We start from the raw sequence: 20,569 nt of genomic DNA on the forward strand, positions 1-20,569 counted from the left end.
AATTGAAACTGCAAACAAGTTATGTATTATTTGCTTGAACTGGGATAATCCAACCAGATAAAAATTAAAATAAAACCGACAAGCAAAAGTAGTAGTAAACACACATTTAAAAATATTCAAAAACAACTTCCACCTGTATTATTTCCAGTTATCCTCACAGCGCCTCTGTGGGGAAAGGGCTATTTATTCTTCCCATTTGCAGTGAAGCAACCAGAGACAAAGATGACTTCAATTTTCACAGCAAGCAAGTCGCAGAAGCTGGTATTCCTGGAACCTGAAAACTCCAAATCCCACGCATGCTCTTTTCCCTACACAATCCTTTCTCCCAGGAACTGCGGATTTCCCTCAAGTCCGAAAAGAGCTTAAGAAAGAGATGTCAGGGAAGACAGGAAAGAGCCTTCCTACAAAGTGGAAAGAGTCTGTGAGAAATTATTTGATGAGCCTATGGAAACCCAGTGAACATGTGTTTAGAGTAACATGGAAAAGATGAAATGCTATGATGCTTTGAAACAAAGATTTATCCTCCGGCGAGACAAACTGAAACTGCCCTGCTTTAGCAAAATGTTATTTGGTGGCATGATGGAGTGAAAAAAAGGTCTGGCAGACAGAGGCCTGCTCCACGGGGTTCTGGAGAACACTGATGCTCCAGGGAACCGTGGAGAAGGGGAGGAGGCTGTTGACTTACAGCCACGCAGAAAGGGCTGTTTCCCTCCACTATCATTTCATTAAGAAGAAGAACAGCAACTTTGTTATCAGAGCAGAAGTTGCGTAACAACGATGAGGCATGAGAAAACAATCTATATAAAAGTCCAATGGCCTCCACTCCATCAGCTTACTTTTTTAATTAAGCACACAGGCCCACGCCTCAAGCACCTCAAGAAAGAAATGAAGCACATTCAACAGGAAGAATAAATCAAGGTGGTAGCTAGGCATTCTTACAGCAGAATTGCAACACAAAGGACGAGGCTTCATAGACTAGGAACTCACCCTCTTGAGGCTTCCAGGGGACTTCTTCTTCAACCAGCCATGGATCCAAATTCCACGTCCAAATTTGCTTACACATTGAGAAAATATTCAAAGCAGTAACTCCCACTGCCTTGTGCTTCAGAAGAACAAAGAAATCAGTGGGGAAGCCAATAAGATGATCTAGAGGGGGAAGTTCACATTTGAAGGAAGAATCCTTTCTTTCAAATACTGATAAGAAAAAAAAAATGTCCCACTATTACCATTATCATCGTTACAACATGGAAATCAGGGGCTCCGTGGATCTGGCCAAAGTCACAGAGGAATTAAAGAGCCAAGAAAGGATTAGAGAAGTGGACCCAACTCTTCTGATTCTCCGGCTGGGACCACCTCCGCCAGCACGCTGGGGTGGCCAGCCAGAGGAAGAAAGGCCCAGAGAGAGGAGGGCGCTGCTTGCAGAAATGGAAATTCCAGGTGTACCCCCAGACAGGTGGTCGCACTCAACAGAATGCTCAGAAGTGCTCCGCACAGCCCAGGCATGTTCTTCTTCCACACGTCTGTCAGTCTGACCTTGGTGGGATCATTCAGAAGTCCTGAACCTGATTTATGAATTATTTTAATTCATTTTCTTTTAATTAAACTGCCCCTTTGCTAATGTCTGTGTACTTCCTTGCCTCGTGGCCACTACCATCGACAGCAATATTCTACAAAAGTGCCCCTCACCCCCTCCTCTGGCAACCTCCAGTTGGCAGGATACGTAGCAGCACTTTGGTTTAGAGGCGGCAGTTTCCAAACGCTCTCATCTTTTGGCAAAGTAGCACTAGGCCAACCGTGAGTCCTCGTTCAGAACGTCGCAGTATCGTTTTTTGTATGAGCAGAAACCAGAAATCCAATTAGGAGTGGGAATGGCAGATAACCTTTTATAGGAGAGATTATGAGTCCATATCGGGCTCCCTTTAGAGAGGATTCATCTTAGAACAATTACGTAAACACCAATAGAGCAAGACTTGGAATTCTTTGAGAACATAAGGGTAGAGAAAACCAGAGAGCTGCGGAGATTTTGCTACTGTGGAGAGCCATAATGTTGCTGCTATGGAGTGCGGGAAGCATTTACAGTAAAGACAAGGAGGGGAAGATCTAAGGCATTTGGCATGCATTGACAACAATTATTTGAAACAGTGAAAAAGACCTGGAACATTTAAAGAGAATTATAAAGGATTTTGTCAGACTCAAAGGGAGAGAAAACCCCATGGTTGGAGATGGAGCTAGGGATCTGCGAACCTCTTGCCTCAGGGAGAGTGGAGCAGCCTTGGTGGGGAGCTGGGAGGCTGCCAATCCAAGCCACCCTCTGACGGCTCCTGAAGAGTCTTCCACAACATGATTTACTCAGCCAGCGATATATGTGTTGCTCAGAGATAGTCTCGAAAGTGAGCGAATGTGGAAAGGAGGGAGGCAGCTAGCTGAGCTGGGAGAATTGAGAGCAGACCCTGAGACAAAGCGAAGTGGCTCGCACTGAAGACAGGGAGAGGAGATGGGTGCTTCCCCTCTGAACTGGGTCTCCCCTTGAGCCAGAGCCACCTCCCCAAATGTGTGACCTGCGCAGTTGACAGGGCACCAAGCTCAGAAGGGCCCTGGGTTTGGTTTAATGCACTACGGTCACCATCTTGAAATCCTTACTTATTTTTGAGCCCAGGACCTCACATTTTCATTTTGCACCGAGCCCCACAGATCAGGTAGCCAGTCCCGCTCTCCTGTAGGGCACCATCCGGTGTCCAGACCCTGTCACAAATGCCCAAAGCTGGGGATTTCTGTCTCCTGACTGACCAGCAGGCTCAAAGAAATATGGAGAAAGTCGAGGTAGATAATTTTACTGACAAAGTGAGAAATTCGAGGCAATAGAATATTGTTTTCTTCTTGGTAATGACCTGACGCGGATTTATTTTCCGGTCTTTACTGGCATTATATCTTTTTCTAAAAGCCACTGGGGCTGTGGTTTGACCTGGTGCAGTTTAAGAGACAGGATTGTAATCACTAGGCCAACAAGAGGGAAAATGCCCCATCAACTCAACCCAATTCAATATGCATTAACCTCCCTGGGAGGGAAATCGTGGTTAGGCCCTGTGGTGATTGTTTGAGAAAGGGCGTCACCGGTTCATTGGGTTGGAGAAACACAGCCCTGAACTGGCTGGCTACCAGGCCTGGGTGAATGTTCCTGCTGAAGAAAGAGTCTGAGAAGTGGGTCTGGAGGTACTAAAGGGTAGATCATTCCGGAATTGCTTCAGATTCAGACCCTATTTAATTCGGATCCTCGCCTCACAAAAGAACATGCTGCTTCTGTAGCACAGAAGGTCCATATAAAAATTATTACGTTTCAATAAATAAGTAACATAATTAAGAGTAATCTTTTCCATATCCCAAATTCAGCACTAAAATTAAACAAGCCCGCACATATTCCAGAGACAATAACCAAAGGGGAGGGAGTTTGAGGGAACAGATGAAAACAATATAAAGACATGCAAAACTGCTATTAGCTTGGGATAGATAAAAGAATTTCTAAATTATAGCTTTTGGTAATGTTTGAGAGTCTAGTAATCTGGGTGCAAATTGTACTTGGGGCATTTGTTCTTTGTAAAAGAAAATAGATTAAGAAAGAAGAAATAGAGCTGCTAAGCCCACCATCAGAAAACAAATCTTCAGAGGACGGCCCCAGCCCTTTGAAACGTTACATAAAACCTGTCACCACAGGGCTTCCAAGTGAGGACACTGAGCCAAGCCTGGCCTGTCGATTTCTAGAGCTGGGAGTGAACCTAGAAATCACTCACCTCATGAACCTCTTTTCTGGTAGGAGAGGTCCTGGGTAGAAAGACGTCCTCTGCTGAAGTCCTCCATACATACAGGGGGTAAAGGGCAGGGAGGAGGGCAGTGCACTCAGCACCATCATGACCCCCTCCCCAACATGGCCACTCATCTGGCCAACGTACCCAAGATGTCCCAGAAAGGATGGGACTCGCCCAAGGTACACAGCTCAGCGGAGGTGGGTGTGGGAGTCCCACTCAGGCCTCTAGACCCAGGCCAGCCCTTCCTGATGGGGAGGAGCAGGAGCATACCAGTGCCCCCAGTCCCAGTCAAGCAGGAACAGCCACCGGTGTCACCTCCAGCCTGGCACCCTGAGGCCACACTGTGCCACGGCCCAGGCTGAGCCATCTTTGCTCAACGAAGCCAAGGAGGAAGGGGATGGCATTGTCTTGAAGCATAGGGATCCAGAATGAAGATATTCCATGTAGGGTCCACAAATTGATGAAGACTGTTCTTAGAAATTGCCTCTGGCCCTGCACCCTCGGTCACTGCAGTCAGGGCCTCAAAGATCTCTGAACTGGGCCTTCCTGATTATCACGTCTATCTCCAAACAACAAACACACACACACACACACACACACACTCACTCTCTCTCACTGTTTGTTTGTTTTTTTTTAAGATTTTATTAAGATTTTATTTATTTATTTTAGACAGAGAGAGAGAGAGCACGAAGGAGGGGGGAGGGAGGAGGGTGGTGCCGAGGGAGAAGCAGACTTCCCACTGAGCTGGGAGTCCCACATGGGGCTCAATCCCAGGACCCTGAGAGAGCATGACTTGAGCTGAAGGCAGACGCTTAACAGACTGAGCCACCCAGGCGCCCCTCTCTCCCTGGTTTTTTTACGTGACCAGAGCCTTTTTACTGAGGAACTATTCCATGAAAACGCGATTTTCATCCTATTTTGAAAACCCCAAAATGTTCACGCATCTGGCTTTGTGAGGAGCCGAAGTGCTATACACCAGAGAACTCAAACTTGAGGGTCCAGCAGAATCCCCTGGAGGCCTGTTGAACAGATTGCTGGGCCCGTTCCCTTCAGCTGGTCCGGGGTGGAACCTGAGAATGTGCATTTCTGACAAGCTCTTGGCCCCTGCTGTCAACTATGTCTGAAGGAATGCTGGCTCTGTTCAGCATGCCTTCACAGTGCTACAGAGCTGAGCACCCCTTCCAAAGAGATGACGTCTCATCTCAGTGCTCTGCGAGGGTGGTCTTCCACATGAACTATCAAGAACAAGGCTTGTTAATACCCCCAGCCTCGGCCTTCCTGTGGTACCTTCTGCCCAGGCTCATGCTTTCAGCTCTGCAAGATGATCTGAACAGGGAACTGGTGTCAGAGCTCCAAAAAGACTCCTCTCTTGCTTGTAGAGTGCAGGGAAGCCACTGGGCATGGTGACTCTACAATGCTGACAAGACCAAGAATGTTGACCGAAAATGTAATGGCACTGGAGGGGAAGGGGATGGCGTTGTCTTGAAATTTCCAGATCACCTATTTGTATGGTCTCAAATCTCAGGTTCAAGCCCACGTCCCTTTGCCAGACAGGAGGCAGGAAAATGCTTCACTGGAAGAGGAGAGGGAAAAGCAAAATCTTCTTTAGAAATGATAAAGCTGGTGTTCATTAACATTTAAAGAGGCAGTACTTTTTTTATATTCCAATAATTCTTTTATTCTTTTGGGTGAATTTAACAGACAGATTTCTCCTTCCAATTGTGTGTCCTATGAAAATAAGATAATTGATTTCAGAGAAATGTTATTTATAAATTAAGTTATTTTCTCATTTGTATTTTAATTTCTTGCTTAGTTCTGGTCAAAAATCCTCTGAGTTATGCATTTTAATTTATAATTAAATAACCAAGTAATAATAGGACATTACTAATATGCTAATCATAAAAAATGACTACTGTAAAAAAAAACGCATAGGGGCAATTCATTGTGAAGAAAACAGAGAAGCACAGGTTAATTTAAAGTTGAAATTTGGTTCTCCATTTGCCATTATTACACTCAGGACTCAATTCCAGAATTGCCTCTTTGTGTGTTAGGCCCTATGGGAAAACCAATACATTAACAGACATGAAAGAACTTCGTGAATGTTAAATCATGAAAAAAATTGCATTAGAATTATTTAATAGGAGCATAAGATAATGTTGTTGCCCTCAAAATAGTTCGAGAACCCCCAGCAGCCAGCCATCTGAGTCAGCCTCCTTATAACATGAGCATCTTTTCCACAACACCACTGACAAGGGTCATTAAGTGCTATTTAAACCATCTCAGATGCTCAAAAGATCTCCAGATAGTCCACACTGATGGGACACATGAAATCAGCCCAGTACCTCTTCCAATGGGAACCCATAGAAGCATGAACACCGCTGTCATGGCCTCCACCCTAACTCCTCCGATGCAGATTCAACAATTCCAGTTGTATTAGATTAGCAGAATCCTGCAAGTCTGAAATCTAGAAGGCAGACTGGCAAGCTGGAGATTCGGGTAAGAGTTGATGTTGCAGTCTTGAGGAGACTTTGATCTTCTTCAGGAAACCTGCCTTTGCTCTCAAGGCCTTCGACTGATTAGATAAGGCTCACCCACATTAGGGAGAGTAATCTGCTTTACTCACAGTCTATTGATTGAAATGTTAATGACATCTAAAAATACCCTCACGGCAACATCTAGACTGGTGTTTGACCAAACAACTGGACACCGTAGCCTGGCCAAGTTGACACATAAAATGAACCATCACAGGGGTCCTTTCCCCACTTTGATCGCATTGATATGTCAGTTAGCATTCTGGCCAGGGGAGGGGGCAAGGACTTGATTCTTTGGCTTTACATTTCTCTGAGGAGATGTAGAGTCACAGTGGTTGGCCTGATCAATGAATCCGAGAGGCTTCACTGAGTGTTTGAGGCTAAGTCCTCACAGGACCTTCTACTTTAAAAGCACCTGCTTGCAGAGTTCGATTTTTTCCCTGCATGTGGTGAGCTTAGGGGGCCGGCCCCTTCCAGGCTTATGATTCTGGAAGCTACACGTGCTTGATTCAGAAATCAGAGAAGATGAAGATGTGATTGTCACCTCTAAATCCTCAACAGCTTCCTCTCTCAGAATGTGGTCTGCTTTGTCGATGGCCATCATAACATCAGCACAGTACAGAAAAAATGAGGTGCGCCTCCTTTGATCCATAGTCTTTGGAGTCGTCCTGTCACTGCTGTCTCTTCAAAGCAGTGTGGCCTTTGGCACATTGATCCATCCTCCTTAGCCTCAGTCTCCTTGTTCACAAAATAAGGCTATGATTACCTACTTCATAGAGATATTGTCAGGGTTGAACTAAATGAGGCTATGAATTTAAAACATCCAACGAAAAAGCCCAAGAGATAGTAAGTATGTGCTCAATAAATAGTGGCTCATTTTGGGGTCACTTTTAGACGAGCTCTCTTCCCACAACTTGCATTAGTTTAATGAACTTCTTAGTCCAAAAAGCAGGATTTTACACTTCATTGGTTTCAAAGCAGAATCATCTGGGTGGATGACCTGTTGAAGAAGTCCTGCCCGGGTTCAGTAACCTCCGCGTCTTAGCTCACACTCTTCCTAATTCTTATAAGCCACCACACGCTTGTTGTCTGATCTAGGCCTGCCCTCTCTAAGTTCTTTGGGAACAGTTTTCCACCAGCCATATACCAACCTAATTATAATCTCTAGGTTTATGGTATTCTTAATTATGTATGGGACATCTTGTGAAATTTAGGCTTTATTCAGTTACTTGTTTGGTGAGCATGTATTGACCCTGTTATCATATATTAGGCTCTGGATTGAGCACTGGAATTGCCAAAATGAAAGATCCAGTCCTTGTCCTCAAAATCTTCCAGACTAGCAGCGCCTGGGTGGCTCAGTCGTTAAGTGTCTGCCTTCGGGTCAGGTCATGATCCCAGGGTCCTGAGATCGAGTCTTGCATGGGGCTCTCTACTCAGCGGGGAGCCTGCTTCTCCCTCTCCCACTCCCTCTGCCTGCAGCTCTGCCTACATGTGAGCTCTCTCTCTTTGTGAAATAAATAAATAAAATCTTTAAAAAAAAACAGCTTCCAGACTAGTGGGGAACACAAACACCAACAGACAGATACCACACAGCACAGCCAATGCCGCACTGGGAAGCAATGGGGTCAGATGGGCAGAGGAGAGGGCTATCCAGACCATCTTAGAGGTTCATGACAAGCTTCTTAGAGGACAAGATGCCTCAGTTTAATGTATAGGAAGCAGAGAAAGTGGAGAAGCACGTTAACTTCCGAGGAAATGGTCCGTCCAAAGGCAAGGCATGGGGAAGAGAGAAGCTGGTGAACAAGGGGAACACTGAGTTTCTTAGGGCCAGAGCCCAGGGTACCCATGGGCCAATGGACCCTAGGGGCCCACCACAAAGGGTCATGGGTGCCATGCAAATACTGTTATATTACCCCGTAGGCAAGGAAGAGCAGTTGAAAGATTTTACGCAGGGACCTTAACATGATCCCAATGGCATTTAGGAAGATACGGAGGGCCTTGGTGGGAGGAGAGAAATGTTCCTCTCTGAGAGGCTTTCCCATCCCGTAGATGAAGGCAAATAATCCAGAAGAGAGTCCACAGTGGGAGATCTCTCTGTTGGGGGGCCGGACGGTAAAGATTTTGCGATTGGTAAGAGAGGATACAGTGCCCTCCCAGTAAAGTAAGCCAACTGAATCAGGCACTTAAGAATTGGGCGGGGCCTCACGATGCCACCTGGAGCAGCTCCCTGCTTCGATGCAGGCATGGCCGGGCCCCGGCAGCACGAAGCCACAGCCGCGGAGTCTTGGGCCCGGAAGCGGCTGGTCGGCGCCATACACAGTCTGCGCCCGCGGGTAGAGCGCAGGGGTCTCAGGTCCTGCTAAGCCCGCGACTCTGTGCACTGCGCGCTGCCTCTGTCGCCATGGAGGAGGTGGCAGGGGAAGAAACGCCGGAATCGACAACGGGTTTCCCATGTCAGGATCTCCCAGGAAAGAAAAAATTATATTCAGTTTCTCTGTGCACAGACATGTCAACAATGATCCTCACACAGAGAATTTTTCTTTTAGTCTCTGTTTTGACATGATAGCAATATGAGGGACTCAGTCCTTCTACTCTGAAACAAACACACGACCTTTTTGAAGAGGTTCATTTTAAGAAGAGAAGCATTTTAAGAGATTGCTCACGCTTTCTTAGAGATCGCTAAGAAGTGCCTCGGGTCTTCTCAAGCGCTACGACTAATTCTAGAATGTCAGGAAATGCAAAAACACCAGTTTTCAAAGGAATGAGTTGGAGCCATTTCTGGCTCTCGCATACTCTAGCATTCTACCCTATAAGTGGTCGGTCAAGAGAGATCAGATTTGGCCAACAGGGGAACGAGGGAAGCATTCTTGGAAAGGAGGAAAGGAGGAACCAAAGATAAGAAGGAGCGAAACACTAAAGCTGGAGAGAGGGACCAAGGTGTTCTCTTGTCAAGGAAAAAGATGAGACAGGCAAGTGTTTTGTTTCACCGTCTAATAATAATTGCAGCTCATATTTATGCACCGCTTACCCCATGCCGGTCCTCGTTCTCAGACTCATTAACCTGGGATTCTCACAACAACACAGTGAGATGGATGCTATTATTGTCCCCACACGATAGGTGAGAACACTGCGGCACAAGAAGATTGAGCAAGTCTTCCACCATCGTACAACTAGACAATGAACCCAGGGAATCTGGCTTTTCACCATCACGAGGAGGAATTGCATTTGGCTGGATTTTGTTCTTGTTGACTTACTAAGAGCCGATTCAAATAGGATATTTAAAGTCATTTGTTCTTTGGAAACACACGCCTTGTCCTTAATCCACACCTTGAGGAATTTTAATTTCTTGGGTGTACTTCCTTGTGGCTTATATTACTTTCAAAAGTGTAATTGTAAGATATAAAATAATTCTGAATCCTGGCTTATAGATTAAACAGCTGCTTAACGTGGGCACATTCAGATCAATTTAAGGCCGACATATCTTCCTTATGAAAATTTTACTTATTTTACATGAAGAATTTGTTGTTATTCTTGCTGAACTTCAGGACTTAGAAAGAGATATATTTATTTACTTTGGCCTACATCTAGTATGTGTTGCTTGGTCTATTCTTCTGAGTTTATTGTATCTCTTAATCTTCTACACATGCAACCAAGGACCTCAGTGATGAGGGCATTGGAAAAATCTAAACAAACAATAAATTCTGGCTACGAGATTCCCTATAAATGGAGCACTTAATAAAATAATGCTTGGAAATGTGATGTGGGATTGATTAGATCTTTATGAAGTCACCAAATTATAAATTTCCAGTGCTTGCCGTAACTGGTAATTTTTTTTTCTTATTGCCTGAAATATTTGTCATCAGTATTTTGTACGTGATAAAACAAAATAATTCCTTCTTTTGGGAAGCAAATGTGATTCAGTACTATGGTTCAGATAAACCTAGAAGCCATGATGTTTTCCTCCTAATCCTGAAGCTTCGATTACTGCTCGTGGCTCTTCTCTTTTCCTTGTATCGTCCAATTTAGTCATTCAATATTTGTTAAGTACCTACCATGCTCTAAGGACTGAGAAGAGGATGGTTAGTCAGAAAGACAGAACTACTTTTGTCACAGGATGATGCAGTAACAATAAAGCATAAAGGCTAGGAGCCCAGGATGCAATGGAAATGCATAGAGAGAATATAAATATGAGAAGAAACACACCAAAATGTTGGAGCAGTTCTCCTTAAGTGGTGGGAGTTTGGTGAATTCTTTCAAATTAAATATTTCAAGGTCTTTTCCAAGTTTTATTTAGTAGGAAAAAAATATTTTTTAAAAAATAAAATATATTTTTAGTCTATTCAAAGACTGTCTTAAGATTTTTAAGATATATCAAAATATTTTTTAATATCAAAATAAATTTTCATATATTTTCTGTCATGAGGCATCATTTTTCAGGCTATGACCATAGATCCCATGGCCTAATGAAGCTACCATTGGATAAACACCCTTCTGAATTTAAAAAGGTCTCAGGCATCCCTCACCTCCACATTGCCCCTCCGTGCAATCTCATCCACCTCCTTCTTCCTCCTCTCAACTTCATGAGCAGCAACCGAAGAATATAAACTATAGTCACATGAAATTTTAGAGATTCCATAAATGCGCCCTCTGATTCCCTCTCCAGAACCTCTGATGTCAACAAAACAACAGATAGATTACATTCATTTGTATAAGTAAAGCAAAAGCATCAGCAACTATAACAAGATAGCAAAACTATGATTATGTCCAAAGACAAGATGATTTAGACAGAAGCCAACCTGAAGCAGCAACCAGAACTTTTGCAGACACTCTGTTGTTGGTATCTGTCTGATAAAATATTTTTTTCCAATTTGAAGGTAGAAATTATAGTCTTTGTTTCTTTGTGGTGCTGAAAGTTAATCAAGAATAATTTTTCCAGGACACCTGGGTGGCTCAGTCGGTTGGGCATCTGCCTTCAGCTCAGGTCATGATCCCAGGGTGCTGGGATCGAGTCCGGCATCAGGCTCCTTGCTCAGCAGAGAGCCTGCTTCTCCCTCTCTGCTGTTCCCCCTGCTTGGGCTCTCTTTCTCTGATAAATAAATAAATAAATAAATAAATAAATAATAAATCTTTTAAAAAAAGAAGAAGAATTTTTCCAGGTGTTAAATGCATTTCCTAGTAATAAAATAATAACACATTCTTGTTAGAGAGAACGTACAAAGTCCAGAAAAAGTTTAGAGAAGGAAAGAGAACCCCACATAATCCAGCTGAGAAATGCCCACTTTTATTGTTAAGTCCCTGTATAGTTGGTTTTATCTTGGTGTATCCTGCTCTCTTCATTTAACGTTATGTTGGGAGCAGGTCATTCCTCTTTTTAACAAAATTTTTTCATGACTATAATACTCTATCGAGTGGATATATTACTTAACCATGTTTCTTATTTCTGTATACTTAGTTGCCTTTTATTATTTTACTATTATGTTATAATGAATGTTTTGCATTAAAAATAACTAATACAAACATCTAAAGGACTTAATAATTACAAATCAAGATCAAAGAGAAAGTTTGAAGACATTTGATCCATGTTTTTACAGTTTATAAATGACAAATTAGCCTTGGTTTCCCACCTTTTTGGTGTTTTTTACATGACCAACTAATTTAATAATACCTAGGTTTATAAGCGTTTCAACCTCTTTGTTTTAATATCCTGTTTTATTTCGCAAATTCTTTAAGGCAACTTCAAGTTTTTGCCTCTTTAATAGAATATGTATTAGTTATATTTGCTGCATAACAAATTACCCCCAAACTTAGCTTAGACAGACATTTATAGTCTCACACAGTTTGTGTGTGTCAGGTGAGCCGCCCTGGGCAATTCTGGTCAGGGTGTCTCATGAGGTTCTAGCCAGACTGTCAACCAGCACCATCTCAGATTCCCTTCTAAGCCCACTAACATGGCGGTCAGTAGGCCACAGTTCCTTACTGGCTGTTGAGGGGAGGCCTCTGTTTCTCACCTTGTGGGCCTCTCCGCGGAGGTACTCAATACAACAGCTGCTTCCCCCGAAGGGAGAGATCCAAAAGAGACGGAAAGATAGAGGGTGCCCCAAACAGAGCTACATACAGTCTTGTGTAACTTAATCATAGCATACTTTTACTCCATTCTCTTGGTCATTCAGACTAAGCTCAGTGCAGTGTGGGAGAGGACCACACAAAGGTGTGAATACTAAGAAAAGGGGATTGTTTGGATTTTAGGTTGAAACCAGAGAAATCTTAGAGACTACCACAGAGAGTGGTTTTTGCGAAGACCCAAAATGTGTATGTAATCATCTTCCGTCAAAAATTTCTTTCAGGGGCGCCTGGGTGGCTCAGTTGGTTAAGCGACTGCATTCAGCTCAGGTCATGATCCCCGGGTTCTGGGATCGAGTCCCAAATCAAACTCCCTGCTCAGCGGGTAGTCTGCTTCTCCCTCTGCCTCTGCCTGCCACTCCCCCTGCTTGTGGTCGCTCTCTCACTCTGTCTCTCTCAAATAAATAAAATTTAAAAAAATTTTCTTTCATGAGCCGCTACGTAGAAAAGAGTTACCATCACCTGGTAAATTTGAATATACACATATCCTACAACTGAGCAACTCCACTCCCGGATTTAACTTCCTAGAACCTTTCAGTCTTTCGTGTGTATACCAGGGCTCATGTATAAGAATGCTCTGGGCAGCAGTGCTTGTAACAGCAATCAATCAATAACAGCCCCAATGCCCATAATAGAAAAAAAAAATAAAATGAATTGTGGGGTATTGATATAAGAAAATGCTATACAGCAGTGAAACTGAATGAACTAGAGTGGTCCACATCAATCCAGTTGCCTCTGTTGAAGGCAAAAAGCAAGGCACAGAATATATTATACTACAATCCATTAATATAAAATTCCTGAAAGATAAAAACAAGGAAACACATTGTTAAGAGGTACATTTATAAGAACTGAAATGATGAAGTAAAGCAAGTATATGATGGTTCAAAGTTCTGGAGAGCAGTAACCTCCTGAGGGGAGGAACAGGAATGTGCTTAGGAAGGCTTGCAGGGAACTCTCAGGAACTGGCAAAGTTTTATTTTTTAGTCCGGGGTGGTGAGAATATAGGTGTTCACCCTATTTTTTTCACCTACAGAAACGTTTTTACCCTCTTCCATAGGTATGGTATATTTCACAATAAAGTAAATATTTAAATCATATTGTATATGCCTTCAACTAGGAAATAGTAGTTAGCACATACTAAGCATTTCCCATATGCCCAGCACTGTGATAAGCATGTCCAGTGATTTTGTTTTCATTTAATCCTCACACCAGGTGGAAGGTAAAATTACCCCCCGCCCTCCATTTGCCAAAGGAGAAAACTTAAACTTATAGAAATGAAAACATTTGCCCAAGGTTACACAACCAGCCTGTCATGGAGCTGGGATTCAAACCCAGGCAGGACAATTCTGGAGCCAACAGCCCTAATTGCTAATTTAAAATGAGGCTTTGATCCTAGACTTAGCTCCATGTGTAAAATGATGAAATGCACCTGCTAACTTTGCTTATGTTTTGGAACAACATCTGAATGGATAACTCATCCTTGCACAGGTGAATGGGCCAACTCTCACAACCTCTCAAGGCTCTCCTATCTCTCTCCACTATTCCCCGACGATGAAATACCCCTCACCTTCCTAATAGGATTCTAGGTGCCTCTCTTGTAAACACCAACCTAATAATAGAGCACATTTATTGAGCATCTACTATAAGTCACCTACAAGATACCCATCCAAGTTCATAGATACGTTAAGTCATTGGACCCTCACACCCACTCTCTATGGTAGGTGTTACTATGATACCCATTTTACAGATGACAAAACAAGCCCCGAGAAAATGAGAAAGTCATTCCCAACAGTTACATAGCTTATAAATGGCAGTGCCAGGATTTAAACCCAGGCATTCTGGCTCCAGAGACTATGATCCTAATCCCTAACATGCTGCCTCCCATGAAATACTATGCTTAGAAGAAGGGAAAAAACTGGCTCCTTTTCTAATGAAGCATTGTATCAAATAGAGAGACCTCAATGATGTTCTAAAGAATTTCCATTATCAGATTTTCTTAAGGTGTCAGAAAATTGTAACATGTAATAGTGTATTAGGAAAAAAAAATGACGGTTTCATCTCAGAGATGGTAAGAACAATATAATTGTGCTTGAGTTTTTAATTTAATTTTGTTACGAGCTCACTGTCTTTATCATCTTAAGCTAACAAGAGTTAATTCAACTAGTTAGCATTACAGGCATTTCATTCTCATTTACTTTAAGTCATGTTTTAGGAGTGAAGAATGACTATTTTATATATTAATCTAAATTTAATCTCTCTGTGAATCTCCGGAACAAAAAGTATCAAGTTGACGAAAACATTGTCTCTGCCCACAGGGGTCCACAACCTAGTGGTAGACAAATAATTATAGTGCATATAATCACCATTCAGCGTATTAGGTTCTCCAACAGGGGAATGGACTCTGGAAGTGGCCAGATCAGCTTATACTGCCCTAAAAGATAGGTGACTTTTGAACCGAGCTGTGCAAGATAAGCACGAGTCACCAGATGCAAGTGGAGAGGAAAGGCATTCCTGGTAGAGGGTGCAGCACGGTCAACAGTCTGGACACATAAAAGAATATGACATGTATAATTTTTTGCTGCCACAGTGCAAATTGCTTAGGGGGACATGGTGGAAAATGACCCTGGAAAGGCCAATTGGCAGGAGATCACGAGGGCCTTTGCCCAACTCAGTGGTTAGACTTGAGGGAAACAAGGAGTCTTAAAGATTTTTAAGCAGAAGAGTAGCGTGCTTATTATTTTATAATGATAACTCTGGTGAAGCAAGGAGGCTGGATTACAGAAGGGAGAGCCTGGCTACAGAGAAAACAGCCTGAAGGCGATTTTAGCAGTTCAGTCAAAAACAAACAAAAACAAAAAACAAGAGTCTCACTTAGGCTACCTTGTAAAATAAGTGGTATTTCCAGCCCCATTGTACAGATGAGAACATCGAGGCACAGAGGAGTAAAGTAACTTATCTAGTGCTGCACCACTGGCAAGCAGGAACCAGGATTCACACCCAGAGAGCGGGATTGTAATGCCCTGCACTTGTCCCTGCCCTGCCAGGCTGGGTGGCCATCGAGGTTAGGATGAGGCGGGAGAGAGTAGAGATAGGCAGAAAGTGCTCGGCTTGCGCGGCTGAGTGGGGTGGAGGGTGCTCCCAGTAGACAATGGATGGATCTCAGAGAGGAAGCAGGTCAGGTGAGGGATCAACAAGTCTAGTCTCAGGACCATGAAGGCAGGCCACCATGCCAGGACCGTCGAAAGCACCAAGACCAGGCGAGGACTGGAGAAAATCAACCAGGATGTGAAATATCGCTGCTCATGAGACGCCATTCCACCCAAGACCCTCATCCTGAGAATGCAGAACCTGAGGCCCTGAGAGGCGGCTCAGAAGAAACAGCTCTAGGGCCAGCCTCACATTCAAATCCTGGGCTTCGATGTGTGTGTTCTGGGATAAGTTTCTTCACTTTTCAAACCAGAGTTTTTCATTTATAAATGGAGACTGCCAATACTTCATTTGCCACATTGTCGCAGGACTAAAATTAATATATACCTAAAGCACCTAGCACATTGCTTTCCAAAAGTAAGTGCTCCATAAATGGTAATATTATGGTTGTCATCATTATTATTTCAAGGATTTGTTGAAGATGAGGCTCGAGTGCAGAAAATGCTCTGGGCTGCTAGCCCTATCACTCTCTTGACAATTTTTCCCACAAAATTCTCTTACCTACACGGAATTTTTGCCACCAATTTTTGCCATTTTACAGAAGCTCTTTTGAGGAACATGAATTAGCCTTTTGTTTTGTTTTGTTTTGTTTTTTTAGAGATCAATTCTCTATGAGCCAAAAGAAAAACCTGGAGAAATCAGATGAAGAGAACATGTATGTATATGTGATAAAATATAAAATAGTGATGAAAACAAATCAAGTGTCACCTTTTCCCAGTCTTAAGTGACAAAGGTAAATCTGTGGCATGGCTCCTTGCGTGTAAAGGAGAAAGGAGAATTGGGGCAGAGGAGTGATAGAAAGTATGTCTTCAGTCAAGGTCACCTTGCTCAGGATTTTCTATTATGACAGTGTCTGTGTTCACAAGGGCCACGTCTCCCACGGAGGAGAGTCTTTCAGGAGTCACAGACAATTGTGAGATCTAAAACCCCAACAGAAAAGATCTGGGCTTGAGAAAAAAGTCAAAGCCTTGAAGACTGAAGGATATGCAGCCATTTATTTATCCCTTTGTCATTTCCAACTTCTTCAGACATGTTTTTCTTTGGGATTCAATGTGGTGACTAACAACATGTTTATTTAAGTCAGAGACCTTGGGTTTGAAAAATTACAGTAGAGAACAGTTTCTGGTAAAGTGACTCCAATTCACATCACACACACACACACCCCCCACAGAAAGTTCAAAACACAAACAAATACACTTAAGAGGAAAAAAGGACATTGGAAATAAGTGGAATATATTGTTTGATGTGATTGCCTCTAAGATAATATGCTTGGTAAGGAAATGAAAATAAGCAATGTGGACAAAGTTAAAAAAAAAAAAAAAGAAGCAGGAGAAGAAGCAATGCCAATCTCTTATTAGAAATAAGGAGAGACGTTTTGAGGCAAAAATCTTTTTCCCTTCCCCACTAAAGATTCTCGACCCTTTCAGTTCTCTTCTCTGAGCATGGCCATGGAGCATCAGATTCTGCTGGATCTTGCGCCTTCCGCGCCCCCACCCTCACCCACGCTTATCTGAATGTATAAGCCTGCCCTTTGCTCAGATTTATGGGTTGGGCCAGGGCTGTGTGTATTTACAGTGTTCTGACCTGAGGACCCCGGGCTGAAGGAGAAGAGGAGGAAACCGGGCCCATTCCATAAACAGAGACAGATAGGAGGGGGAGGTAAAAGGCTTTGCTAGCACTTAACATTTTTAACTATTTGGCCAAGCTTAAGAATTAGCGATTAGATTAGAGTGAAAGAAAAACGAGAGATACGGGTGCAGACTTGGGGGGTAGTCAACTGTGTATTTTTGCTTTTGTCTAGTTAACTTGGAGGTTCTAGGTTGGGCGGGGAAGAGTGGGGTTGGTTTTAACGTGGAAGGTCCGAAAGAAAATGAGTACGTCAGATACAGAAGGAGCTATAAAACGCTTTGGGAAGGCAGAGAGTCTACAAAGATGAGGATATAAACAACATTTAATAAGTTGGAAAATTTCTCCAACTGCGAGTTGCGCTCCTTGTGCGAAGCAAGACTACTTGCATTTTTTAAGCTGTAATTGGTTATAGAAGAAAAATCTCCCACTCCGTGCTTATATGAGAACACATTGACATAGATTACCAAACCCCAATCAATTTTGAGCTGAAATATTTTTCTCAGAGCCTGCCAGCCACTTCAAAGCGGTTCCATTCTCCAACAGGGCTGCCTGGTAAATGGGTCGTCCCTATGCAAAGCCGCGGGCATGCACACCAGGGCCAGCGGGAAGTGCAGAGCCATTGAATCTCCAGCCGTGCTTGGCACCCAAGAACTGAACCCTTCTTCCCCAGGAGGGTTCTTTGTGCACGGGCAAACTGTGAAAGCTCAACTTCTGTTTGAACTATTCTCAAAGAAATTACTTGCTGGAGAAACTGGAGGCTGGGAGGAAAAACTGACCCACCAACTGACTAAATGAGAAATAATGTGGCATCCTAAGTACAATATTCACGGGAGGCCCCAGCAGAAAAGCGACTGGGGCAACATAGTAAGGGATTCATCCACAAATCAACTTACACTGCAATAGAGCAAAGGGCTGTCCCATACATGAGTTAAGCTGTGATGGGAGACTTCGTGAAACATCATCAAATTGTGGCTTTTTTGCTCCTTTTAATATAAAGCAATCATTCCCCTGATGTTACCTATGAAAGCATCTGCAGGAATGATGAGACTGTTTGACTGGAACTTTGTGTTTTAACTAAGATGTGTTCTGGGTGAGGAAGAGGGTTATTATTACAGCCCATTCTGCCTGGGTTTCTGTGACTTGGATTGAACTGTCACTACTAATCGCATGAGAAAATGCGTGTGTGCTTAGCATTGTGTGTGGCATTTCATAAATGTTAACTTGTTTGCTAACTTGTGTGATACTAATGTATGATATGATTATTCAATTCATGAGTCAGATATCAAAAGTAAAGTTAATTCTACAACTGAACTTTGAAAAAACCTATAATACAAAATGCACTTCAATGCATTTTCCTTTCCATTTATGTTTGGCATTTTATGTTGAAAATTACACATAAAAGTCAAAGCTTTGGAGCTAAAGAAGGCATTGGATTATTACCTGGGTGCAGGCTGACTATGTGTGAAAACTTGGGCAAAAAAAAAAGGATGAATGGGAAGGGCTACCCTATCAAGGTAAAATGAAATGTATAATAGTCTAGGAAACTAATTTTTTTTATTGCTATCATGTTTGAGCTTTTCTCTTCTCTAAAATAATGAAACTTCTGCTTTGTAAATAACGCACGCTCAAAGCAGATGCGACCGCATGAGGAGTATTTAAGAGGAATTTTGGGACAATTACATCACAGCTAAAATGCTTTCCTTGTCATTTCTTTTGAGGTCCACTTGCCAGTGAAATAATTTTTTTTCTCTAATATGGTGTGGATCACAGCAACAGTGAGTTCAGATGTCACCATTTAGGAGCAGAGGCCTAGCTCAGTATGCCAGGGGAAAAAAACAACAACAAAAAAACAAAACAAAACACCACGCACCACAAAGAACATTGAGATGAATGGCTCTATTTTATGAGCCATAAAAGTTTTATTCATCTTGACACTGAAACAGGTTTAGGCAGTGAGTTGACACGCCTTAAATAAATAAGTGGAATTAATTCCCCAGCCCTCGAAACAATAGCAGCATGCATGTTGCACGGAGAAATGCCCCATTGTTTCCTGTGGCTGCCTGATATTGATATTATTTGTGTTTTTCTGTGGCCGCTGCCTCAGGGGCCTGGTTGATCCACTTCAGATTCATCCCCTGTTTTATTAGAGGTTGAAAAAGGTTCAAGACCTGTTTGTACCACAGCTCCCACCGACAGCTAAGGAACCAGTTTGGCGTCTGGTTTGTCTGTTGTTTTACTGCTGACCTTCAAATCAACTTTAACCCCTGACCTCTGGAGGCATCTATCATGACAAGAGGCTGTTTAACATAAATGGTGCCCATTTATAGGGGAAGAGACTCCGAAGATTTCCTTTTTATGAAGAATTTCGTTTTTCACCCCTCTTGGCTCAGTCACCACAGGTGAAATCCCTCTTAGCGGCTGGCTTATGAAATAATGTGGAGGGAGGCCTTAATGAGCAGAAAGCACCCTCAGCTGGAGATAAATATATGCAAATGAGATGCACAAACAAAGGCGCCTGGACAGAGAAATATCTGCAATTCCAGCAAAATGCTGCCTGCAGCTCGAAGATGAACAGCTTTGATAAAATGGTAACAAAAAGCACCTTTTTATCCTCCAGCGTGTTTTACATTGCAATAGACCATTGTCATTGCAACCCAGTGGAGCATGCAGAGGTTTTCTGCACTGTTTCAGAAAACTGTTTAAACATTTGTTTTAAGGCATTCATGAAATATAATCAATGGACTGCTTCTGTGTTGTTGTTGTGATTTTTTTTTTTTCCCTGAGTGTGTTTTAGATGTTGCTGTAGTTATTTTACCTGTTGGTCTTTTCGGGGTTTAATATTGCTGTCTTGCCCTGCTATTTCACTTTCTGGTGACTTGTTTCTTCCACTAGCTAGAATGATTTTTTTTTTATTTTTTAATTTCAATGGAAAGAGATTTCAAGTTAATAACTAGTAAGAATCGGCTTTGAGGAAGGGTTTGAACCATCACAGAGCAGCACCCAAACAACTAGTTTTAATGATGGCAATCAAGTGTGTAGAGCTAATTCAGAGACAGGCATGTAACATGCTGATTTTAATAAGCTTTAAAAAGGCAATCTCTAACTTTTAAAAGTCTCTTTTTAATTTAATCGTCCTTGGTTCATATGATGCGAAAACAAACAAAACCATTAAAATATGTTTTCAATATGTATCTGTGGTGTTATTTAATAGTGTTTTAAATTAGCACTGTGTTGGTAAAATATTGATTTGATGAGCTTTAAAAATGGAAGAGCTGAAGTCAT

This window comes from Mirounga angustirostris, unplaced genomic scaffold (assembly GCF_029215605.1).
Source record: "Mirounga angustirostris isolate CCGP_5_RB_7025 unplaced genomic scaffold, mMirAng1.0.hap1 SCAF_10, whole genome shotgun sequence".
NCBI lineage: Eukaryota > Metazoa > Chordata > Mammalia > Carnivora > Phocidae > Mirounga > Mirounga angustirostris.